This window comes from Aythya ferina (assembly GCF_964211825.1).
Source record: "Aythya ferina genome assembly, chromosome: 8".
NCBI classification, from domain to species: Eukaryota; Metazoa; Chordata; class Aves; order Anseriformes; family Anatidae; genus Aythya; species Aythya ferina.
The window spans coordinates 24,476,936-24,501,896 of record NC_140304.1 but is presented as its reverse complement, the minus strand read 5'-3'; positions in this window follow the sequence as shown (position 1 = coordinate 24,501,896).

Here is a 24,961-nt window from a genome sequence, read left to right as displayed (position 1 = left end):
ATCCAGAGGTAGTATTTCATCTCAGATATCCTTAAAAAAATTAATAATGCAACAGGTCAGTGACTCAAAGCAAACACAGTCATGCCAGCCAAGGTTGGCAGCCGGTATTGCCACTAGTGAACAAGTGCTCTTATTTAAAATATTTGTAGTCATTTAATTCTTTGTGTCTCTGGTGATCATGTGCAAGTGATTCACACCGCAGTCTGTCCCTGAAGAGCCTGACGTGATCATAATTCAAACAGATCTATTACCTTTTAGCTTTCCAAATGTAATTATAATGCAATTAATTAGGTACTCTCAGTTGATTCTGGGTTTCTTCCTGCAATCTCGGTCTATTGCCCTATGAAACTAATGGCTGTGAGTCGTTAAGAGCATTCGCTGTTTGTGCTGATTCTTCAGCAGAGGCTAATAAAGTTAGGCACGTATTTGGTAGTCCGTGTGAAGAAGCTATCGTAGCATTTTATTCACATGACATTCAAACAAATTTTGCATCCCATTTGGGCTCTCTGTGATTTGATTTTATTCTCTCTTCTGAGCAAAACACTTTTCTCGGAAGTCATAATAGGCTAAGAAAAAAAAATAAAAATCTGTTCCATTATGCTGCGTCGGTCGCTTAACAAAACAGGCTCTGTCCCCATTAACCATGCCTCAAAGACAAAAGCCCCAAGCTCTGGTGGAAGAGCAGAGTGTGTGATAGCAGCTGAGGGTACAGCAAGGAGGTAGGCAGTTTCTGCTGCAGCTAGAAGGAAAAAGTAACTTCCCCCATCCCACCTGGGGAAGTGACCTAGTTAAGTAACAGAAAGAGGAACAAATAAATAAATAAATAAAAGGAAAAGGTATAGGAAAGAAGGTATTAAAAACCTTCTCTTCTTTCTTTGCTTTCTCTGTTAAAGCATTGAGGCATCCTCACCAAAACCCAGGAGGAACCCAAACCAAGGCTCCGGGACTGGTGGGTCTACATCCACAAAGAGGTGACTGTATTCCTCAAAAGCTGGATGGTTGCAAGCACTCGCTGTCAGATAGATGATGGCCCTGCCCTAGTTAAGCTCCCTTCAGGCCCCCTATCTCACCACGTCCCACCTGAGTCCAGCAAAATGCCTCAGTTAATAGCTCCAGGTGCTGCAGGATGGCCTTGCAGCTCACAGAGGATTTTGGTTAGAGACAAGGACAAGCAGGGTGTCTGCACTACTCCATGTCTCTGTGGGTTTGCAAGCTCTAATCCTATAAATACATTGATGCACGTCTCTAACCCCAGCCTGCAGGCCCCTGGGAATGGGTCATCTTGTAGGATTCATGTGTAAGTGGTGTGTGGATGCAAATGGGGGAGTCGCATAGCACCTTAGCTCTGCCAGTGACATTGGCCAGGTCACTTTAACCCTAAAGCTGTGATCCATCTTTGTTACGGATTCTTCTTGAAAATCACCATCTCTCATTAGACATGGCACTGTGACGCTCTGATTTTTACCTGAAGTTTCTAAAGGTTGCAGAATAGAAATCATGATCATTAAAATGCTCTGCATTGAGAGCTCTCAGTAAGATCACTGATTAATCACAAAGCATCCCACACTGATCTCCATCCGACCACAACTTCCTGGTCACTTCATAGTTTTAAATGAGAAGTGTTGGTCCTGGGTTAAAATCAGGGACATCTTTGGTGCTGTCTGAGAAGAGACACACATGTGAGGATGGGAACACTGATCGTAATTAAACCATGAGAAACAGAGGAAGCCTTTTCCAAGTTTAATACTCTTTATAAGTTCTCATTCTTTTTTCTTTTCTTTTCTTTTCTTTTCTTTTCTTTTCTTTTCTTTTCTTTTCTTTTCTTTTCTTTTCTTTTCTTTTCTTTTCTTTTCTTTTCTTTTCTTTTCTTTTCTTTTCTTTTCTTTTCTTTTCTTTTCTTTTCTTTTCTTTTCTTTTCCCTCAAAATGCCGTGAAAAAGACCTTTCAAAAGTGGGCGGAGGAGGAGGGCAGCAAGAGATAGCTCTGAGGTACATTTCAATCTGCATGGTTCAGGAAGGAAGGAATTTTCAATCTCCTCTCTATCATTTTCGATATCATTAATCCTGAACACTCCATTTTCCATGCTCGCCCGCCCAGGCCCGGAGAGTGAGCGACACATAAAGTGACACATATTCATCACTTGGCATTCGGCGCCGTGAAGGCTGTAATATAATATTAGTGTTGTGTTATCACTGTGTCTCTCTCGCCAGCCTCAGCTGCGGCGACGGTAGATGACATGAATCGATCACCTGTGACATTTTTGATTTGGTGTCACTTTCCCCATTTCTGCCATTTGTTTTGGCAGTTAAGAGGTAATTGTGTGACATTAGCATGGAAAGACTCACTTTCCTGACCCCTCTTCCCAAGAAGAAGAGAGGGATGAATCGCTTTTGTCTTGTTGCATGGGTTCAGAGGGGCTTGTGAGAGACATGGTACAGGCTGCAGACTCCTGTACCCTTTGCTAAAGCCAGCAGGGCTGTGATGTCTAAGCCAGGGACGTCTGTCCCATGGGATGCTGCTGAACCACTCTCCTGAAGCAGGGAGAAGGTGATAGTGCAAGAATCCAGTAAGCTGTGGGTCCCTGCTCTGCCAGAGTTTTCTCCAGGTGACTTTGGGTGCCCTGAGTCCTCCCTGGGATGAAGACAGCAGCTCCCTGGGTGGTCACTGCTTGCTGAAGCAGCGCAAAGAGGATCCCTGCTCAGGCTGGAGCTGGGGGATGAACTGGGCTGAACTCACAGCAAGACCATTACAGTGACTGTTTGCAAAAGTTAATGTTTTGCACCAAATCCTTAGCTCTCACCAGTCACCAAAACCACAGGCATGGATGCCACAACAGCAGCCAGGAAAACAGCAGGAACCTCTGTTTGACTGCACCTTCTCACAGCAGATAGGGTGGATTTGTAATACCCACACATGCTCACTTGTTACCAGGAACCCTTTGTTAATTTAGGAATTGTTCTCCCCAGAGGGAGATTTTTTTTTTTTTTTTTAATAAATATCCTTAGGGAGCTTTCTTACAACTTCTGCTAAAGCAACTTGCAATGGCCACCGTTGGAGACGAACACCTCTCCCAGATGGCTGATCTGCTCCCCGAGGATGACTTTATGCTGCCGTGCTCCCCATGCTGTCAGTCCCTGCCTGCTCTCAGTGGCAAGCCAGGATCGCATCACAGCACTTTCACAAGCAGCTGCTTGGTGACTGCTGGGACAGAAGCCAGGCAGGGACCAGAGCCACAGCAGGGACCTGGTCCCCAGCCAGCCCCTGGCTGGAGGACATCGGCTGCTGGGGAACCCTGCCTGGTCACCCCTGCTCTCCGTGGGTGCCTCCTGCCAGCAGGACCCGATAACCGGGGCAGGAGACAAATTGTTCCCCGTGTCAATTTTCCATTTAAAATGCAAACTAGATTTGACAGAGTAAACCGAATAAAGATTTGGATCGGATAATCCAGTAAAAGCTAATTACTAAAACAAAATGAGACACTGAGACGCAATCTCCCTCCTCCCTTCTCTAACGAGGTTCATTTGATGAGTTCTCTGCCTCGAGTATTAGCACTTTCTATCAAGAAACACAAGCTATTAACTCCTTTTAACAATTTATGATGTTCAATAAACTGATTAGGAGCCCATGGTACATAATTTAAAACCATTTGGATGTCCTATGGCCATTAAAGGGAAAGCAATGAGTCTGAACAACCCTGCTAATTAGAGGTCTTGATGACTCCTGATTAGAAATCCTAATTAGGTGTCCTAAGTAAATCTTTTCTTGTTTTTAAATTTATTGTCTTCATCTCTTCACATTGTTTATGAGATGATTTTAAGAAAGTTAAAATCAGACCTTCCCTAAACTAAAAGTTCATTTAGCCAAACAGAGTAAGGTTCACAAAAAAATGCCTTAACACCAGCCACTACCTACTCTGTGTTTGGTTTTATTCTGAAGTCTAAAACTTGTTACAGAGTTTGGTGTGATGGCTTTCTTTCACGTCTCTTTTATTCTCCAACTTACTGCATCTTAGTGAGAAGCCTAAAAGTCCCAATTCAAAAATTTTAATTTTCCCCATCCCAGTATTTTTTATCAAATTTGAAGCTCTCCTAGAAAGTTAAAATAAAAATGAGGGAAAGTAAAAATTTCTAATTCCCATAGTGCTTCAAACATTTTCTGTGTTTTCCTTTTTATTTTTTTTTTTCTTGAAAGCATGACTTTGGTATGCTATTTTCATTGCTGAATCAAAACTTGCTCTATTTCTTAGCAATTTTTGAATCAATACTACTATGATAATGTTATAGAAAAGCCTAAAATCAAGGGCTTGTTTCTGGTGCAAAATTAGGGGCTAACAGCAATCTTCACCTGGCAGCTCAGCCCTCATGCCCCTCCTTTGGAAAGGGTCTTTAATATTTAATTCTCCTCCCTCCTGAAACTCTGTGCCTCATTTCTGCTCTAAGTTCCTTTGCTTCATCTTCCAGCCACTGGGCTTTTTTCAGCTTTTGTCTGGTAGATTAAAAAGCTGTCTGCTACCAGAACTCAGCTTCCCGGGCAGGTCTTTACAGATGAAAATCAACTCCCCACCGCATGGCAAGGGTGGGGATGGCCAGCAGAACGGCCATCCCAAACTCAGCCCCAGAGAAAGCTGGTCTGAGACAAAGGGCTGTCATTTGTGCTTGCTTGGCACATTAGCCAATGGTGTCTCTATCCCTGAGTTATAAATATCATCGCAGTATGATTGGGAAGGCAAAATCTTCTTTTAGGATGTAATGTTCCATTCTGTACAAAGCCATCATGTGAGCGTTAATCTGAAGCTTTGCCCTTTAGTTGTGTTTGCCATTAATTTCACTTTCAATAATACTTAGCACGGGAATGCACAGGTGTAATCAGCATGATCTCTTTTGGGGGAGATCCACGGGGGAATATTTGACCTTTGCTTCTTTTTAATACCCAGTGGAGAGAGGCTGCCTTTCTTCCAGTGAGCTGAGCTGTTCATTTGCTATCTCAATCTGGGATTTAGCAGGATTCAAAGCTGATTAGGTTAGAAAGCATATGGGCGATGAAAGGCATTTTATGTAATGGGTTTACATGTCCCTTTTGGTAAACAAGCAACCACTCTCTTCATTCTAAAGAGTTAATATTTTTTGTGCTCATTATTTTTAGAGTCTATTTTTGCCACTGTGGGATATTTTTCCCCCCAAGGTGTTCATGCTGTGGGACTCCGGCCAATGGGTCTCTCCAGGCAAATCAGCATCAATGACATTTCCTTTTCTCTGAGAGACGAAAAGAAAAGAGCTTCATTGGGAACAACAGTCAGTTGTGAATAACTGAACTGAAATGTTCCCCCTTCCACAGTTTTTTTGTTTTTTTTTTTTAATTTATTAAAGCAGTTTGGCAAAATTGATATGAATTCCTTCTGCACAAGTCCTTCAGAATCTGTACCTTCTCTGAGAAAAAATAAAAAATTTAAAAAAATCTATCAGTTTAGATTCTACACTTCATGATTGTAATAGACATAATTCAGTATTGATGGCAGATTGAAGAATTTAGTCCTGCAAATTGGTCAAAGTGATGAAGTCCCTTACAGCCAATAAGGCTGGGGGGCTATTACTAAAAGCAACCCCTTCCTTAGTGATCAGTCCTGTCCTTTAACAGGTGCGAGTACAATTTTTGTTCTCTGTAAAACGCCAGGGTCAAGGTGACGAGCACAGAATCACTGAGACGTGTGGGGAACAATTGTTCTTTCCGACACATGATTTATGAAGTATCTGACTAATGTGGTCATGGGAGCCCGGGAGGAAGGATAGGAAGCTGGTAAGAAGCACTCAGCTCCCCTCTCGCAGCCCATATTTGCATCCCATACCCACGGTAGCATTCATCTCACTTGATTGTAGCTGTTTAAAATTTAGGTGTTTCATTTAAGCTGGTTGTCAAGGTTCTTTCCCAATTCAGTGGGGAGATCAGCACCAGCAGATGAAGATTCATCCCTCCTCTATCTGACACCACCACTGGATAACCTACCCCGTGGTCACAGGAGATGCCCAGACACCTCACCTCACCTCTAAATAGTTAGATGAGACGAATCCCCACGCATCAAATTAACCTATATGGTTAACATCCAACCTTCCCATTAAACACAGCTCAGTTCACATTGTCTCTGAACAGCTTGTGGGGCAGAAGAGAAGAGGAGGACTTGCACCAGGAGCTGCTTTTCCTCTCACCCTGACTTCTCATACACCTCTGATGCCAGACAGCAGCTCGCCCCACGTGTTTAGGCCTGGCCACATAGCAGGGTCATCCCAGCTTTCCTACTGATCCCTGGGATAGCACCAGGGGGAAGAATTCTGCCAGGTCCTGAAACCAGCAGTATCTGATCTGATTAAAACCCTTTACCTCTAATTTAGGGGAGGAAATGCCCTTGTTTTAGCTACTACCAAATAGAAATAATGGCCTTTAATTAGCAGTTGGGTTTGACCTCTTTCTGCTTAGAAAATGGCCACTGATTTTAATTGGAGTCCCAGGGCATTGCCCTGACATCCTGGCCCCAAACCTTGCCACAGCCATGAGTACAGTATAAAGATCTAAGCAGGTCCCATTCTCTGCATGCGGCTCAGCAGCTCTCCCTGTTATATTCTTCATCTCCAACAAGTCCTGATTTTTTGACGTACCTAAGATGAATATTCAAGGTTTTAGCCCAATTTACATATCTGTAATCCGGCAGTGAGAATAAAAGGTTGTCAGGCAAAATAAATGTGTGTCTCAAGGTCAGACCTGGTTGAAACCGATAATGGTGCTTAACAGCCTATGCCATGCCTTTGCAATGATCAGCATTGCTCTAATTGACAAATTAGCTGTCCATATGGGCTCAGAGGCAATCATACATCCATAAATCCCAATAAATACAAACATAATCTGATCTAAGTTGGATCAGCCAAATAAGTTAAAGCTAGATTTAACACCTTAAAGGATTGCATTTAAGGAAAATCACTGTTAGACAAGATTCAGGAGCACTGGAGCCATATGTGCAGAATGGAGACCACCAGGGAGGCCACCAGGGAGGCCACCAGGGCTCGGCCATGCCCTGGGTCCCCCCCCTTGTCTCCTGGCTGACCGACGTGGGACTGCAGCCATGGGTTAGGCTGTGCACCCAGTGGGGGGGGGGTCACGCAGCCCAGGTCCCACCCCCAGTAATTTGCATGTTGAGGTTGCTATTGGACAAGAGGAACATCAGTCTCTGCCCTGGCAGGCAGGATTGGGTGGAGGCTGATCTTCCTGCTGGCCCTGCTGTTGGTAGGGAATTAATGGGGGGAAGAAGTGAAGCTGGAGGAACTGCAGGATTTAACACCTTCAGGCTGGGCAAAATGAACCACAGTTGTCCTGCTGCCGAGCGTGGGTCTGTGCTGCCTGCCAGGATATGTGCTGAGGACTGACCATGAAAACCCTTGTGCTAATTTTCTGCAATTTCCTGAGAAGGAGGCTGGTGCAGTCAGCCCATCTGTGCATGTGTGCTCATCCAGCTTTTCCTCAGCAACTTCTCCCTCTTTCCCTCCTCAGAATCTCTTAATCCATTGGCAATGCCAACCAACTTGATCAGAAATGTTTTTTCCTAGAGAGCTGGGAAGCTTAATATATATATATTAATATATATACGTGTTAATTCTGGTAGAGCAGAAAAACCTTGGCAGTTCTTGCAGGATGGAAACATTGGGACCCTATTAGACAACCCAGGCCCTGCACAGGTGCGTGGCATTGCAGAGATCTCACCTTCCAAACAAACTTCACAGTTTGTGCTCCAACAGGGGTTCCCAGGACTTCTGGGTGCAGGCAGATTTCCATAGCCACCTACAGGTCTGTGCCCTGGGAGAAGCAGGGCTGCTGCTTACCTTCTGATAGGACCAAAAGTTGTGGTCCCCCTGAAGGCTGAGGATGCTCATGATCTTTCTGAAGGCATTCAGAAGAAGAGCTAACCCTACAGAGCAGCACCAACTCTCTGCTTACTTACCCTGGCTGTTCTTTGACAACCAACTGGCATTACCCAAGGGGTCTGATGCACAGGGTGAAACCTTCAGTCTTCTGCAGGCCAAATTCAGCTCAAGACAATTTCAGCAAAAGGGGATAGCCCCTGCTGTCTTCTTCAACCATTCCTGTGTGCATTGTGTCCCCTCTCCCATGGGACACAAAATACTTTGACTTTGACTGTTTTGCAAACTTTGAAACCAGGGTAGAGATCAGAACTCCAGCAGGTGCAATGGCTGTGGGAACGTGGAGATACTGATCAAAATAGAAAACAGTGAAAAGCAGGACACGGGAGGTTCACACCTCCAAGTACCTCCTTCAATAAGGCCTGCTTAAGTAGCCTTAGGGGCTGAATTTCTTGGTGCCAACCCCCTGACTTCAATTGACTTAGGATCAAGTTCTGAATTAAGCAGTAAATCACGCTGCTCATCCTAGGCACAGGATAGGAGTTACAGAAATTAGACAGTGATTTATGAGAGATTTGACCCAGGGCCTGTATGCTCACCTTGAAATGTAACTCTCATCCTTCTAGATTGTCAATGTGTGAAAAGAAACTGAGGTCTCCAGCTTTGCTGCCAGATCTGGAGACTGGTGCAGCAGGTTTGGAGGTTTTGTTTTGCTCTGTTGTGTCCTAAAAAGATTGCCAGCTTTTCAATGGGTAGAGTGGCAATTTACTCCTGCACTCTGCTACCCACTTCTCAGGTGTGCACAGACACCAGTGCACGCTATCTACACACCAGATATATCAAGGCTTACAGTAATAACCAAATGACACTACCAAATGGTGATCCAAAACAAACTTTGAGCGTGTAAATAAGCTATGAGACTCCTTAATAAGGAATATTTTAGATGTTAAAAGTTTGCATTCATTCAAAATGCAACTGAACAAATGCATAGAAGAAAAAACACTGAGGGATGTTCAGTTCCAAGACATGACCACTGGATCTCTATGTCTGAACAGGAAAGTGTCAAAGGTTTTTCTGGGAAAGTGTCCCCTGTCCTTTCCTACACCCTCCTTTTGGGGCACGTTCAGGATTAGGATCAAAATTGTTTCCAGCAGACATTTGGTCTGTCCCTGTATGGCCATTCTTGTGGGCTTAGGCCTTTTTGTTCATGGGGAAATAATACAATATGGGTGTTATCCTGTTGATGTTTATTTGGTCCATCCGTTGACAAGAAAGCCTTCTGATATTCTCCCAAGGTGTCAGCACACATGGCCTTCTCCTGGATACAGCTGTAACTCAGCAGCTGCTATTGGGTAACCCCACTGCTCTGTTCTGTTGCTTACTGCTTGCATCCAATAGGGTCAGTCTGGTGCAGCAGCTTTCTATACTCTGCGATTAGATTAAGGGATTATTGATGATGATTCCCTAAGCAAACACAGACTGCAGCTCTCCTAGCAACAGGCTGCTAAGCCCAGGTTCCATGTTTCAATTCCTCAAATTCCATTAGAAGAGATTCTTACAGTTTAAGGCATAAAGTGTTTGTTTTTCTAGCCCTAATGTGGATTATTAAACCATGGGCATGCTGTAACTATGCTTGGAATTATCATCCCTTAGATACACTTTTCTGGGCTCACTGTCACAAACTTCCTGCCCTTTAGATCTTTCAGTCTGGAAGAGAAATACCAAGATCAGAAAAGAAAATCTAAATCTGTGTATGTATGTGCATGCACATACAAAGCTCTTTCCCCTATCCTAATCCTTTTTCTCTGTTTCCATGTGTGGAAGATTCATTGTCAGATGGGTTCGAAGGCCTAACTCCCATTGACTAAAATGGGCTTTAGCAGAGGCTGGCTGAGAAGACAAAGAAAGGAAGCTCTGCAGTTGATGGAGGACGAGAACAGAAAAAGTAGCCAGGAGACATATGGCAAGAGCACAAAGAGACACAGAGACAGGATAAAGCTATGGGGTTTAAGGACGGCTTCAAGCTTGCCTATCATAAACACCTCTTATGAAATGACCCTTTTAAATTACCCATTAGCTAATCCTCCCAGCCACTTTCAGGCTTTCAGTGAGCGTTAGGGCGTAGTGTTGCATGGAAGGATGTGAGGTCTGGGCCTCAGCCCAGGTATAAATCTCCCTAAAGTCGGATCAGGCTCAGGCTCAGCTGAGAGCCTTCAGAGCACTATAGTTATTTTTGCCATTTCTAGGAGATTTTAGCAAACAACACTGGAAATCTCCTCGTGACAGAAGAGCTTCAAGCCTTTCAATACCATGAGTGCAGACACCATGATCTGTAGGTAAACACAGAGGCAGAAATACCAGCCCTCCACTTGGCTAGCTGCTTCGAAGTCCTGCCAACTCCAGACAAAGAAGGGGACAGATACTGTGGTGGCAGAAAACATCCTCCACCAACAACTGGAGATACCTCTCCACAAGGAAGGGTTTGCCATGGGAGCAGATTTCGTGGGGTAGCTCTCAAATTAATTTGCCCAGTGCTTCAGTTTGTTTAGTCCCATTCCCAAGCTCACAGGAGCTACAAATCCAGGACACCGAGTGTGGGCAAGAGTGGCTGAAAACTGGCCCGGCATCAAGCCCAGCTGTGATTGCCACAAAAAAAACTAATTTCCTAATATGATGAGGAAGAATGGGGCTCTCCATCACCTTCTGTAGGAGAACCATTGATGGGGTAAGATCTCAGCACAGTTGGGGGAGTGGGGCCACCAGTCCAGGTGTACTCACTACAAACACATCAGGTGGGACCAGGGTTTCAGCACAGGACATCTTTATTTCCATGTTACAGCTCCCGTACTTCCATTTTGACCACTCAGTGCATGGGGAGTGGGGCAAGGGAGAAGGGCTAGTAGAGGAAAAAATTCAAATCCGTGGGGATTGTAAGTAATAAAGGGCTACAGCGGATTTGTCACACTATTTCATTTCTTATTATATTGAATTGTCTCAGTAGAGAGGGACATAAAATGAACTACAGATTCAAATACTTCTGAATTCTGGAAATATTTTGAGATAACTCTAATTCATCATTTCTCATTATTACATCTACTAAGAGGAGAGACAAGTAGTTTAATTCCCATCCTAAGCTGTGTTTTTAAATATTTCTGTGTGAAATGAGAACTGATCCAAAAGTTTTAATTATCTACAATTAACAATAATATCTTCTCTATAAATTATATTAAAAATAAATAAAACATACCATATATAAATACTTTCTTAGAAATCTTTTGGCCCATGAATATTAAAACCTATAGGTGCAGAAGCTCCCCATATAGTATAGCTGTGCTGATTCTCAAGGTTATGTGCATTTTCTGTGCTGGAAGGCAAGGGTTTAACTAAAATCAGTAGGAATTAGAAATAGAGGAAATTCAGAGGCTTTTTTATATTAAACTCAAAGCCTTTCCCAAAGCTGAGTGTTTCAGGTCAGCTGGAATTTGACTGAACTCATTTTTGGATTTGAAAGTGATCTTAAAAACCAAAGCCTTAGTGGGGAGCGATTTACCAATGAAATACTCAGTTCTGCTCAATATTCTTAGTAATAATAATAATAATAAAACTATATATATTTTTTGAATGTCATTAGAAGTCAGATTTCTATTACCTGTCCTGAGTCTAACCTCATAAAACCAGCTGTGTTTGCAGCCTGCATCATGTTGCTGAAGGAAAACCTGAAAAATATGAAAAATATTACAAAATGAGGGTGATATTTCCTAAAAGCAAGACCATCGTCCCTTGCAAGGTAACAGGGCTTAGGCAAGTGAAATGTAAAAAATAAAACTATAAAACAAACAAATGAAAAAAAATATCTGAAAAGCAAAAGGAGTAAAGAAAGAACTACATAAAACATGAAAAACTAAAACAAAGTGGTCTCTTTCAATGATCATCAGATCCGTATTAGCAGTAACTTGTGAAAACCTTTTCTGCTTGACTCTTTGGGCAAAAAGCTGGGCCTGATCCTGACTCTGGGTCAAGTCACTCGGACAGGGAGTGAGCCAGGAGTGGGGGGAAGTGCAGGCTGGCACTTAGCGGACGTGGCCCAACGCCCTTCTCTTTGGAGGCAAACAAACAAAGTTTCCTTTATTTACGCAAGGCTTTAAATAAAAGCTTGGTTTTCATGGCACCGCTTTTGAAAAGAAAAGCTCCTGAAAGATTTTATTTTTCTACAGGAAAGCACAAGGAATGTGCTTATTTAGCTGAGATAAAATGATAATTCCTAAGAAATCATTGTGGATTAGGGAGCGAAGCGATTAGAGAGAGAGAAAGATGGTATATTTATGAATGTGTGCATAGCCCCACTGGTTAAAGGGGTATTAATCCCTCTTAGTCTGCAAAAGGACCTTCAGACTGCTCAAGCAAGCAGGGCTTAGGCACTGCAAGCTTCCTAGAAAGTCCTAAATCTTCACATTAGCTCCCTGCGTTTCCTCATCTTAAAGTCTAAGCCGTTTTCTAAAGGATACTTCCATAAACAAGCCCCCTCAGAATCTGCAAGGATTTGGAAATCCGGATTGGTGAAATTTTTTAAATCCAGGGTCCAAGTGGATAGAAGAAGATTAGGTTGCACTTTAAAAGGCCACCTTTAAAGAGACAGTGCTGTCCTAGATCATTATTTAGGCTGAACTGAAAAAGAAAATGAAAGAGAGAGGTAAAGAAAAGAAGACAAAAGAGGAGACAAAAGGAAAAAGGGCTTGCATGAAAGATCCCAGCTGGCTCAGTGTCCTACATGGTCCCAGAGCCATTCAGGGGAAGAAAAGGTGTGCACCTCTGCCAAAAACACTGCTGCATTTCTTGCATGGTGTTCAGACTGCTCCGCACTCCGCTGTGGCTGCTGGCTGCTGCCACACTGCACCCAGGACTGGCCGCCTGTGGCATACAGTGTGCATGTCAGTAACAGCAATCTGAATCAGCAAATTGGCACGAGATTCCTCAGGATGACTAGAGGCATCTTAGAGAGAGAGATCTTGAGTGATTTCCACTACAGTAGCCTTGCCCACTGGAGGCTCAAAGGGCCCTCTCTTGCTGTTCCTCCTATCACTGTAAAAATGCTTGCAGTCATGGGCGCTGCTGCACAGAACAATGAATCTACACAAGAACCAAGTTCAGCAGAAGACAAGGAACCCTGGCTTATTTTTCTCACTCTCCAGGACTGGTTTTCACTAGATCTCTACCCAATTTGATTTATGGTCCTGGTTACTCCACCAGACCAGCTGAAGAGCAGAGAAGTCCTTGCTTGCCTGCCCATTTTGCCTTTACCAAGGGAAAAACAATGTATGTCAAAACAAGGCAACCCCTCTTTCATTGAATCAGAATAACATAATATATGAAATATTTTTTTTTAGTGTATTTGTGACTTTTTTTTTCTTTTAATTAGGAAAAGGAACAGATTTGTAGTGAGGGCAAAAGAGAGGGATTCAAAAGGCTTCAGCTCATGTTTTAGCTCTGCTATAGCATCTCTGTGGAATCCCAGACTTATCTGCACCCCAAAATCAGAACGAGAGTGGCAATTTTCTTTCCTCACATTTTTGGCAATCTAGTCCAGTGTAAACACAGCCTCCTGGGTCAGGAGTCTACCTACACGTGCAGCACCAAACACAGCCAGTGACACTCGGCAGCGTTCAGTGCTGCTGAGCACGGATAAACACTGATCAGCAGCCAGCTCTCTCCATAGCCAAGGATGATTTATAATCATGCCACTTTCCTTTCCCCAGTGAGCAGATCCCTAGAGGGATCCTTCCTGTGAGCAGATCCACTGCCTTAAAGGACTTCTACAAGGACCTGGATTTTGTGAGTTTAAGCATTTTCTGCCTACTACAGAAAATTTGCAGAGCCATGGAAATCTTTAAAGTATTCCAACAAGTCTGGTATCACTTTACAGACTAATGCTAATGAGATCATAAGCAATTGACCAGAAACAAATAAATAATTCAAAATCTACTGCAAGTGTGAAAAGTATTTAAATGTTATTGATAAACTAATCTACAGGCTCCATTAGCAATTCAGTCACACAGCACCTGTATTGATTAGCAAATTTAAGCACACGCACAAAAACAAACCCCAAAAATATGTCAAGAAAAAGCTAGCCTGTCTAGCAGTGCTTTAGCAAGCAACTTCATTAACATTTGGGAGTTTATGGTGTCATTTACTCTGGCAGTTTTCTTGCTTTGCTGTTTTATAGACTGTAGCAATTTCCTGAATGCTATGGCTACGGAGCAGTTTTAACAAAGCTTATATATTTATTTGTAAATCATTAAAATCATTTGGTCATTTTAAAGCATCTACATGTAGCTGAACTAGCTAGTGCCACATCACTACCCTCCAAAATCTGCTTTGGGTGTATGAGCAGTGTAGTTCTTGGTGTCCTGGCTTGTTCAGCCCTTTCCCTCACTGCTGGAAGTGTAACACGTTAGATTTCCTGCTAAAATAACGTTTTGGGTTACATATATAGGTGAAGGACTGAATGACTCCTGGACCCTGAAGGACTAGCCTGGGCTTGGGTGGTGCTGGCACAGGTCTGTGCTCAGATGGACTCTGGTGCTGAGCTGCAAGTGCAGGTAAAGCCCTGAGGAAGGGCTCAGCAGCCAGCCACATCCCCATGGAGCTACTCAGAGAACCAAACCTCTTCTACCCACTCCAGACAGCATGAAATCTGCTTCACACACCATCCTCTGCACCCGTGCACCTCCAGCACCCAACCTCCCACAGCCCCAAGCCCCTCATTTTTATCCCTTCCCACTTGGAGCAGCTCCCAGCCATCAGATGGAGCAAGATCTTCCCTTCTCCTTCACAGAGAAGGCGAGGGCTGGTGGGCCATCAACTGCAGGTGAGCAGAGGTGGGGGCTAAATGAAGAGCAGCCCTTTAGATGGGGAAGGATTAGTTTGTATTTTTTTTCCACGCTAATTGCTTCACACACCGATCTCTTTAACCCAAGCAGCATTTTGCAGCATCGGCTTCATTCCTAAAGACATTGTCGAAGGCTGGAAAAAAGCATCCGGCTCAGCGGTGGTGCTGACAGATGATATTTGCAGCTGGGCCTCTGTCTCCTCAACCCACCCTTAGGCTCAGCCAGACCTGCCACAGCTCCCTTCTTTGCTCTTTCCCGCTGTCACCCAGCAGCCCGCATCAGGGCAATTACCAAAACAAATCAATCTTCTCTTGACAGTTCATTTACACTGAATTAATTTGGAATTAGAAACCGTTATTGCAATTGGCAGCTCCTGATATTCCCAATACAACGCAGAATCTGCAGGGAAAACAACTCTAGACCCGGGCATTTGAATTGAAAAGGACAGTTCTTCCTGATTGAGATATAAAACCAAAAAGGCTTTTTTTTTTTTTGGCCCAAGTTTGCATTGTTTTTAGGCTGCTAGCAGCAAACTGGACCTGCAATACCTTACAATTTCCCTTACAGTGGCATGTTTCTTTCTCAAACAGAGCAGTATTTCTAATTCATAGGGATAAGATTACTGATGCTTAATTCACACCTTTTACAGCATTTTGGAGCCCACAGTGCAGGGACATGTAGGAAGGGACAGTTTAAGCAGCCTTGTGCCCATTTCACAGGTAAAGGAATTGAGACATAGAGAGGCTAAGCAGCGAATTTGCCTGATCTAGCCTTCCCCTCTGAGGTCTGCAGTCTGTGCTGCTCCTCTCTAACATAAAAATGCCCCTCGTTTCTTCTTAAAAAAAAATAACAATGTATTTTGTGAAGAAAATATGCTTCTCAGTGGATATTTTGGAATGCTAAATTAGATTACACAACATCATCAGGCCTTGATTTGCACCCTCAATGCATTTATTTACATCCCTGCTTGAAGGGATTTGGCCCACTATCTCCCACCTTCTCTGAGGCCTTCTACTGCCCTCTCTGATTAGTACCACCACCATAACCACGGTTGTTTGTTTGGGGTTTTTGGTGTCCTTCCCAGGTGGACACCATGGATAGAGGTGGCCGAGAAGCACCTCTGAGGCCTGGTGGGGGACACGGAGCTGCTCAGCCATGGTTTGATGGGGATGCTGCCAGGAGGCCCTGCAGCACCTCCCGTCAGCACCTGGGAGTTTCAGCACTGCAAAACTGACACACCAAAAGATTTAAGGAGCACCCAGGGTCAAGCAGGAGCTGGGTGGTGGTTTGGAGGCTTTACAGCAGGACTGAAGGGCTTAACATGGTAATTGTGAACTTATGTCCCTTCATGGGGCTAATCCCTGATCTGTTTCCCTCTCTATCTTTGCTAGGGCTGAGCATGCACCAGATTTCTTGGGTTCTGTGGGTTATTCTCTAATTCTGGTATGTCCCTCTGCTCTGAAACAGAGCTGGAACGTGTACCCATGAAGGGAAAGGAAGAGGAAAAACAATTATGTGTGGCTTCATATATTTGTTTCCCACCGCATTTTATTGCCCCATCCTGCAGCACCCCAGATGGATGTATTTGTACCAGGTACCTAGGCCCTGCAGCGAGTTCTTGCATGAAAATCTCAGTTGTACCACAATAGTTCCTTCATGGTGATGAAGAAATCACCAGCATCCTCTCTCGGCAGATATTTAATCTAAATGTTTAAATGTTTAAGTACCTCTGTGTAATTTGTCCCTGGTAGAATTCCATTTTATCCTTCTTGCTAGCTGCTACAGAAATCTCCATGAAGAATTCCTGTGCCTTGTTTGAATTCCTTGTGATATCTCTGAGATATAAAATAAAATATAATAAAATAATTAAAATTTAAAAAAAAAAAAAATCAAATTAAATTGTCTAGTATGTAGGCCTACCCCTTTATGTAGGAAAGAAATAAAAGTGCAGGCAAGCAGAAAGATGTCTCTGCAACCCTGTTGATCTCAAGAAGTTTGAATTGCTTTCTCTCCATTTTATTGGAGACACACAATTTGGAAAAAAAAAAAAAAAAAAAAAAAATGAAAGAAAGAAAAACAAAACCTCTCCCCTTTTGCGTGGTCTGTCACCAACACATAACGCACCCACACCAAATCACCTCTGCACACTGCTGTTATCTCAGCTCACTCTCTGAGCAGACACAATATTCAGCAAAGCATCGTTATCATTCCCCAACTTGGTCTACTGAGTAAAGCTGCATCCGGGTAGAATTTACCATTTTTTGGTGGTTGTTGGATCACAGGGTAGTTGGATCAGACCCGGTTCCCAGGAGCTCTGGTTGGCCAAACTTTTCGCCAAATCTCCATCACTGAATGAACTCAGGGAACCAACCCCGAGTGTATTTGTGTCAACTGTATGACCATTTTAAGTGTACACTGCAATTGCACACCCTCTGCACCCACGGGTGCTGGCAGCTTTCATTTGAGGGTTCCTCTGATGTGATGACCTGCTGCAGAGCCACAGAGCTGAGCAGCATCCCAGCCCACCCCATAACTCACCATGCACAGCCCTAATAACGTGATGCACCTCATTCTGCTACACACTGGAGGTCTGTGCATTTACACCAGCCTCTAGGCAGGGGACAGGAGTGCAAGATCAGGCCCCCAAAGCCAACAGATACCTCCAGCAGTGTCTCTCTGTGCTTTGTGATCTCACATTTTGTGCCAACATCCAACCTGCCAGAACTATGTGGTAAATTTGGGTGAACTGATTATAAATACCCCAGGTGTGGCTCATGCCCCAGATGCAGGGTATATTAGCACATTTTCTTAAATCTCTCCCTACTCCAGGGTAGCAATATTTAACTTTTTGTGTCTTTGATGGGATCTAAGCAGATTTCAGCAGATGCCCAAACACTGTCTTTAATAGAGATGCCTTGCACTGAATAGGGTGTTTCAAAATCTTCTCCTTTACACCAGCAGAGGATCCATCCCGTACACTATCAGGGAAATAGCTAATCACAACAATGCCGAATTAAGCTATTTAAATTGCCTACAGAATGCCAGCGGGTCCATATGCTTTTTTTCTTGGTAAAAGTCCTCTTTGTTATTATTCTGATGACCAACTTGGGCTGCTTTGCTTTGTCATTTTTAGTCAGTCCACAAATTCCCTGAGCTATACAATTTATGGTTTTATCACCAGTTCCTAAGCTTTGCTACCCCGTCTCTCCTGCATCTCAAATACTTCTCCCTTTAAATAAACCTGCTTCATTTTTTTTTCATAACTTTCCAAAGCAGATAAAAAATTCTTGAATTTCTGAAACATGCAAACTGATCACTGTGGCATTAAGAAATCTTAAGAAGACTTATTTTAAGGGGTTTTATTAGGGAAATTCCTGCTCTTTAAGATATCTGTACGGTTGTCAAAAGCAGTCACTTTTGCAGATGTTGGGGCTTTTCTTACACTAATCTCCGAGGAAAGCCTGAGCCTCAGAGATCACTTAGCAATTTTTAGATTTAAGGAGATGAGAAGAAAAAGCCAGGGAGCTGGTCCCTCTTAGGGTCAAGTCTTATTTGAATTCAGAGATCTCTTCGTCTAACATGCAACAGTGTCGTTAAGATGACGGCTAATTAATGCAAGATGACTTCAAGAGATTGCATTGAAAAAAGAAGAAAAAGAAAGTGTAACCTAAAGAAAAACCAAGCCCGGCCCCTCTCCAAGGAAAAACAACACCGCAAAACTCTGTTTCCAGTGGGTCACAAGCAGCAAACCATCACCAAGGCTAAGATCCTGCAAAAACTATACCATCCCCAGATAAAGGGTGGGCTGGATGTAAAATGTTTTTAGATAGGCACCAGCTCCTGGCTATTTCTCACTGGCCAGGCTGCTATCTGTCCGTCAATCACAGTAATGCAGCCCTTCATTTTGTCTCTAGATGCAAAAGGATTAGGCAACCTCCTTATTTTGGATCTCTATTAGCTCTGTATTTCTAATTTGGCAAGTCTCTAACACCTTTTTAAGCTTGAGGAGCACTAAGCCAGCTCTGTTCTTCTTTAATCACGTCAGCTTATTTCTGATTTCCACAAATTACAAGGAACACGGTGAGGGGAAAGGCCAGGGTCTAGCATAAACACACAGCCCTGTGCTGTCCCTGCCCCTCTCACCCCACCAAAACCTCTGTCTTTACTCCACTGGGAGGTCCAGGCCTCCAAGTGGAAGGCACCCAAGCAATCAAAGGCAGCACCTCGCCTCTCCGATCAAAAACCATACCCGATGTGCTTGATACTCAAGGCACTTGGGAATAGCTGCTCCTGACCCAATCCCTGCAATCAGATGAGCTGCTCAGACTGTCAGATAGCTTGCTAACCCCAACCTCCTGCTCCTTCTTTTTTTTTTTTTTTCTTCTTTCTTTTTTTCTTTTTAAAGCAACACAGATTAAAGGAAGCGTGTTTCCATTTGGTATCCATCTGCAAAATAGACACAGTTCCTGAATGTTACTGTTATTAGCTATTTTTCTTCCTTTTTTTTTTTTTTCTTCTTACCCTATCCAACCCAGTTATTTAAAGCAGAATAACAACACATACATATGCATAGTAACTGCATATATGTGTATATGTAACAACTAAAACCAATCCCAAACTATGCCCAAATGTATATTTCTCCCTGTCTCATAAGTCCTTTAATATCTGATTAATGTCTATTTTACTCCTTCCCCCAGAGTATTTAGCATGTGCCTCACTGTATAAATCTGCATATATTTTGCAGATCTAGCAGAAGAACTGAAGAAAATCTCTCTTGGTTTGATGAGAAGACTTGCTCAGAGCCAGGACAGAGGGTGGGAGGAGTTCTGCAATAGAAGGTAGCAACATGTTCACGTCTGGGGTGCAACCTAAAAATTAATTAATTATAATTCATAAGTGTGTGAATGTGCTGGTGTAACACTGAAATATATATTGTTTTTTCACTTGGAGCTGGGCATGAACAGTACTTCTCAGTGCAGATGCAGCTAGAGTATATGGAAGCAGTGATTTCTGAGGTCAATCCTGATGCAGCGTGGTGGAATTTGTGCAGCGATACCCTGCTACGTGATCCTGCGACTTCATGGGGAGGGAAGGAGCACTCAGACTGGTGGGCTGACATGTGGAGTAACACACATCTGTGTGTCTGCAGTGCACAACGGTCTGCAGGGAACTGGATTTTCTCCTGGGGCAGCTGTTCACAGCATAGATCTCAAAAAAGAAGCTCTGATCTTTGTGCTACTGATATTTTCAGTGGCAGCCTTTCATTGTACGATCTGCTCCTTTCAGTATTCTCAGTCTTGTTCTCCTGTCTCAGTTTGAAAGGGCCTGATCCAGTGCTCCTGGATCAGACAAGAGAGGAAGACTGCTCCTGACCTCCCTGGGCCTTTGCACCTCTAGACTTTTTCCTCAGACAATTAGCCAGTTTGTGCTATAGAGAAATGAGCAGCCATACTGAACATTTCTTCACCCATTTGACCAGCTTGTGTAATAACTCTGCATGGCCAGCAACGGCCAGGAATGTGCATAATGAATAAGGCAAATCGGGTATGAAATAGCATCCACACTTGAGCCAGAAGTACAATGAAGAGCTGAGTTGCTGTTAATATTTCTGGTAATAATTAATGGTCATATGGTAGCAAGCCATCATCTAGAGGTGAATGACACATCCTTCTCTGCAGCAAAAAGTCTTGATTTATTTTATTTTATTTTATTTTATTTTATTTTATTTTATTTTATTTTATTTTATTTTTTACTCTTAATAGCATTGTGATGGCCACAGTATTTAAAGCCATCCTTACAGCAATTTCTTCAAAACTGGGGGACTCTGGAGTCACCAGCTCTGGGAATGTGGATGCTTTTATTAGCAACATTTAGTGGTGTCTGCTGGACCTGGCCTCCTCGAAACTGCAAAGCAGTTTCACATTTCATTTGCTTTATGACTGGAGATGTCTCTGAACTACTGGCCTTTCCTGCAAAAACTTGATGTGCAGAGGGTTTTTTTTCAATCAGATGTTAACAGATGATCAAAACTGACTCTGTATGAATGAAGGAAAAAATCCTAGAAGGTATCGATTGTGGTAATTATTTCAGGTTTCTTTATCATTAAAGATGAGAGATGAATCAAAATGAGCCAAAAGGATGTCACTTGCAGCTTTACTCAGGTCAAGCAGCAGTTTGGAGGAGACCTGGAATTAGTCTCCCCATGTAAAAGGTTTGGAAGATTAAAACAAACTTGAGTTCAGAAAGAGTACGTGTGTTCAAGAAAACCTTCAATCCTAGAAATATGTTGTTTTTGCATGTGAAAACATACTTAAATACACAAATACACAAATTGGTGCTCCATCAATGCAATTTCACAGATTGTTAAATCTGACCCTACAGTAATAAATTAAAGTGAATATCTCAAAAATTGTATTTAACAGCAAACTCCTATCTGTGCTCACAACTGAAGATGTTCCACTGCACCAGTAAAAGTTTGAGCTAAGTCGGTTACTTTGGGTATCTCTTAAAATTGTAGGCATTTTACTGTGAATGGCTTCAAGGATCTTCCCCATTCCCTCATCATCCTAATGCTCTTGGGAGGGAGGACTGTAGATAAGCCAGAGGTCACTGGGAAAATACAGCTGCAAAGGTTCGTGTTTTCTGAGTCAGGTATAAAAATATAACAATCTTTATAACGATTACAAGATTATTTTAACTACTACTACTTTCACAAGATCCCTCTGCCTCCTGGACTGATGAATTTCCACCCCCCCAAAGTGGGAAATCCTGATTGTCTCCATCACAAGTTACAGCTGGCTCTTGCTGTTCTGCAGGTATCTCTTCTGAGGGCAGCACAAACCCTGATATCAGGGCTTTTCACTGACCATCATGGTCAGACTCCAGACATCAGTAGAAGAAGCTCCACTACTCAACAGGTCCTTTTCTTCAAAGGACTAAACTCTTTGCAAACAACTGCCTAGGTCCCCACAACCCTTCTGCCAAAAGTCTGCAATTTTTTTTTAATTTTTTTTTTAATGAAGGGCGAGGAACAGTCTAGGAAATCTCCTCAGACACCACAAATCTCTTAACCAGCAAACTTCTTCTGGCATTACTTAAAATCTTTATCCTTTTAATAAATAAACTAATAAAAACAAACAAAGAAAATAAACCCCTGGAGGTGAGAGAGGTGAAAGGAGGTGATGGAAGCTCGTTTTACCTGTCACTGCTCTGGGTTGGGTGTTAATGAAGTTGAAGCCATACAGAACACCTAATAGATGTACAGAGATAAAATGAAAGGAGAGGGCACAGTGCTGTCAGTTCATCTCCGAGCTAGGATAAATATTAACATTATCAGACTACTGTAAAAAATCCCAGAGAGGGATTACAACCAGAGATTCCTTAGAAGAAGCAGAAAAAAAAAAAAAAAAAAAAAAAAAAAAAGAAAAAGAAAAAAAAAAAGGAGAGAGATAAATGGACGCCTTTCTGAATGCTTGGGAGCCGGTGAGTAACACTTTCTCTCAACACATTGTCATGCTCTTTCACAGAGCAAATAGGGCTTTCATTTCACAGCCTCTTCTCCCTACTCAAGGGCCACGGGTAGATCCTGGAAAGAAAGAGGATTTTGGAAACCTGTCAAGTGGCAGAAGGGGTTTTCAATTGGTGTTTGAAAAAGGACTTGGTGAAATCTGATCTGGTGTTATCACAAGCACCACTTTCCTTCCCAGCCCCTGCACCCATTCGCTCTCATTCTCCTTCCCCCAAGTTCTCCTCTCAAAGGGAAGTTCAGGAGAAGTATGTGGGGTGTCGGTGTCAGGTTTTGTCATGGCCTTCAAGACTGAGTAAACATGGGCTGAGGACCACGGGTGATGCACACCAGCAGCTCTCCAGAGGCTTTCGGAGGTGGAGGGGAAGGTCCTTGTCCTGTGTGCTGGAGGACCCCACAGTGCTCCCACCCAGAGAGATGCTGAGAAGCTCTGATGGTTCCCCCGCTCCTCAGCTGCAGGCCACACTGCAGCCTAACCAGCTCCCCATCTCCAGCTCTGGTCCCAAAGCTGTGTTTTTTCTTTTTCTGCAGGGAAACCCACCTTGCTGCACTTCACCACCAGCTCTGCTAGCACAACCCTTCCTGAAACTGGGCTGGGAACCAGGTAACCAATAGTGTCCTGATTAAAATTAACCCTTCCCCTTAACCTCAGATAATTATCAACCTGGATCATATCAAATTAGGGAAAAACAAAATAAAAAAGAGTTCTCAAACTGAACAATAACCCCACAGTGACACAAACAAAAATCCAGAACTGCAAGACTGCAAGTGAGCACCCAGAACATGGGTGAGCACCCAGGAGGTATATCAGCATTGGTGCCAGCTTCCAACAAAGCACAGGATGGCATCTGTAGCATGACAGCACTGCCTGGGATTCCTCATCCCTGGAAAAGGAATGACTGTGAGGGAGGTGATTGAGATAAAATGGGATGAGGAAGGTAAACAGACAATGGTTATTCCCTTTCTCTCCCAGTACAAGAACTGGGAGGCTGCTGCTGAAAAGTGCAAGTGGCAGCTCAGACCAGCTGGAAAAGGAAAAAAAAAAAATCACCTTAAATCTGTTTAATCGGTGGAGCTCCTTGGCACTGTATACTGTGAAAAATCAAAGACAACTAGAGTAATTAATGGAGAAAATAAATCCATTCTGGTTACATGGGGAATCCCCTGACTATGCACCTGGGCCTTGGGAGAGAGTATTCTGGTAAGGGATCGCTGCAAGTTTGTTGTGCTACACGTATTCACCAGTTGGCCACAGCTGGAGAAAGGATGCTGACTCGGATGAGCCTCTGGATAGATACTGGCTACTTTTATTAGCATTTGAAATGACTGGTGGAAATGGTACTGCCATTTCACGTAGCACCAATAGATAACCTGTTTGTGTCCACAGTCCTGCAAAAGTTCAGGTCCCTCAGCAGTTATCTGACTGATACTACAGCAAATGTTCAGCTCAGGAGGGAAATGAGGGGTGGGTGACTGGAGCCCAGCTCCCTCTCCCTGCAAATCCCCGGCTGGCAACGCGCTCCCCACTGATAACGGGGATCTGGGTTTCCAGCAGCCTCACACTGATCGCTAATCTGAGCGAAGACCGAGGGCTGATTTTCATAAGTGCTGAGTATAGACAGCCTCTACTTAAGCCAAAAGGAGCTGTGAGCCTTCGTCATCCTGGGGAACTGGGCTGAACTATCCAAATCTGCTCTGCTTGGAAGCCCTGTGCAACTACAAAGCCAGCCTCTGCCCATTTGGTGCCAGGCTGTGACTGGGGAGCGGGGCTGTGCATGGAGCCCTGGGGACAGGGACACCCCAGGGGCTGGCAGATCCTGCCACCCACCTTCAGGAGCAGTGGCAGCATGAAGCTGGTAAATCGTATTCGGATGAGCATCGAGTGGAAAGGGGACTTTTTAGCAAAGGAGGGCTTGGTGGTGATGGGGACCTGCTTTGGGCCCCCACATCTGGAAGGTTGTCCTGAGGGTGTAGCATGCAGGAAGCCCATTCCCCATCAGGAAAAAGGAAAACATTCCCCCTCATTTAGCTCAGCATTATCCCCACAGCACCACCTTCTCTCCCTCACCTCCAAGCCTCCCTCATGCTCCTCCCATGGAGGAGGGGCCGACGGTGCTTTTAAAAAATCCCCTCCTTCTGTATTTACTTCGTAACCCAAATGCCAGGAGACGGTCGACAGCTGGCTTAAATCTCTGCAGCTCAGGAGATCAGCCGTCCCCCCCCCCCTACTTTTCTAATAAAAATTAATTTATTATGATCCAGAGAGTTGAAATTAATCTGCCTCCGGAGAGGCTGTGTCTGGCGAGGCCTGGTGAGGAGGGAGGCAGAGGGCTCCGGAGGGCACATTAACAGTATTGTTGTGCTTAATGTTGTGTGGCCGCAACATCTGCTAATTTAATGCACGAGCAGCCAGCTGCCTCCGACAGCTCCTAACAAGAAGTGGGCAGTGGGGAGAGGGGGAGGTTTGCAGGAGGATGGAGGTGCAGGGGGCTGGGCTGCTTGCCAAGCCCCTCTCCACGAGTATCAGCAGGGTGTGCCGATGGGCCCATGGTTAAATCCATGGGGGATCATCCCGGCACCGAGCTGCTTGTTGGTCAGATCTCACTGTGGGTGACAGGAGAAGCAGAGAGGAGGTGCTGAATCCCCCC